The sequence below is a fragment of the Monoraphidium neglectum genome (genome assembly GCF_000611645.1).
Source record: "Monoraphidium neglectum strain SAG 48.87 unplaced genomic scaffold scaffold00239, whole genome shotgun sequence".
Classification (NCBI taxonomy): domain Eukaryota; kingdom Viridiplantae; phylum Chlorophyta; class Chlorophyceae; order Sphaeropleales; family Selenastraceae; genus Monoraphidium; species Monoraphidium neglectum.
In genome coordinates this window covers 26,684-28,826 of record NW_014013389.1, presented here as the reverse complement: position 1 = coordinate 28,826, position 2,143 = coordinate 26,684, and positions in this window count along the sequence as shown.

The window sequence follows — 2,143 nt, the reverse complement described above, 5'->3', positions numbered from 1 at the left end:
ACCCGGAGGCGCCCCCCCCCCCAACCCTATGGACCGCTTGCGCTAGATCCAGGTCCAGGGGGGCGGGTGACCACACCAACTGTAAAATCACCGGGACTACTAGAGTGGATGGGTAATCGGCCCAGTCAGCAAGCATCTGCAGCCCTGGTGCCTGCGCTGCGGCGGCTGCCACCAAACGCAGTGGGCTCAGCCCCCTCGGCAAGTAAGGTGTGGTGAGATCCATGCAAGGACAGATGAGCGATCAGCTGAGATGTAGCTGTGGAACCTGTATCACGTCAAGGTGAGGCGAGTTGACCTCCTTGCGCTTGACAGCGCACCATCATGCCACCCCTGAAATCCCATACTGTACTAACCACAAACAGCGCTGGCAAGGCAGCACATCTCCCACCCATCACAGCAGCTTCGAACACAGCAGCTCGTGCCAAGCGGGCGCCATGCACACGAGCAAGCAAGAAAGCACCGCGGCCAGACAGAATCGTGTCGCATGCGCTCATGGCAGCAGTAAATCCCCCCACCCTCTCTTCCAAACACCCCATGTGCAGCACTAAGTGCTCCAAGCATTCCCGCGCCGCCCGAGCAAGGCATCAGCGAGCAATTTCCCCGCCACCCTGAACTCGATGCAGCCAAAAGCCAGCCCCTTCTGCTGGACCCTAGGACATCGGGACACTGGATCGTACCTGGCTCCAGCGCCTTGTCCCATTCTGGTTTATTAGGTGGGGGCGACAGGTGTGCCTTGGCCTGGGCGATTTTCTCTGCATGGTAATAAATCGGAGGGCCAGCCTGCAACCGCGACTGATGATGCAGACGGCGTGGAGGCAGCGCTTCGATTGACTGATGCAGCACGTGGGTTGGCATGCGCTTGCGGCAGGGTGTGCAGCAGTGTTCAGCTCAGCTTGAGATCCGCAACCTCTATTGGGCTGTTGCGGCAGGCCGGTGGTGCACGATGTGTGGCCCGGGCATTGCCGCGATTAAAGCGCGCTCAAGCAGCACAGCGGTGCACATTGTTGTGTGCGTTGGCTTTAGAAACCGCCAGCATGTGCGGTCTGCAACTGTAATCGGGCGGCCAAGCGCCCAGCTGTATCGCATGCCACAAATCAGCAAGGTTTCCGCGGGCAATACGTGGCTCTGCAAGCAGAACGTAGGGCCTGTCCGTTGCACTTGCAACAACAAATTCAGTGGCCAGGAAGGAGGCACACTTGGCTTTTGCTGTCGAAACGCGGTGCCAAGATCTGGGTCGGATGGATCTCCGCAGTGCAAGGCCATCCAGCAAACGAGCACGTGTCAGTTGGCGTGTGAGCTCATGTATCCCCTGCCATTGAGGGGCAAATCTGATCCGTGGGAAACTTCAACAGACTGAGCACGGATTGGTTGATGTCTTCCGTTCAGGGGGTCCGAGCCTGCTGGCGTGAAGTGCGCCCAGCACACTAACCACACAATCAACGGCCAAGTTGCCCGTTGGCGCGAGTGGGCGCTCCTGCGAGAGACCTCTTTAGTAGTGCGTTGCAGAGCCATATTACAGGTATTGAGCTGTACAGAATGGCATCACACTGATGCCGACCTAATCCATGGTCTTGCATCTTGGTGACGTGAGCGCGACGTGCAGCGTGAACACATCTCTGGTGGATCCGACACGTCGGTTGGGGGCGTCCCTACGCCCTGCAAGAAGCTCCGTAGACCAAGAAGATGTTCAGATTCTGGATCGGGCCACTTCTTTTCATTTTAATCATCCGTGGTATGCCCTCCCCGTGATGGCGTCAACGCTGCAGTGCGCATCGCACCGGGAAGAACCCGAGATGAGTAAGGGGCACCAACTCCCGAGATGCTATCGGTTCCCTTCTCTGTTGCTCACGCAGACTTTTGTTTGGTTTTATCACAAGCTTATTGCATGCGATCCTTCTCGGCTTCGCCGCACTGCGCTGAGTTCTCGCTCAACTTCTGCGGGCCCGCGAGCGCTAGGCTCTCACATGTTGGCATCCCGAGCCTGATTCCGAAACTCAAGGACGATTTTCCTCAACATCGCAGCCACTCGCAACCGCGGGTCCGTCAGCCCTGGAACGCCAGGACGTGAGAGCTTTGCAGCTCCATCGCGGAGTGATATCCCGTCGAAAACGCGCAGATGGGGAACTGCTCATCACAACCGGAC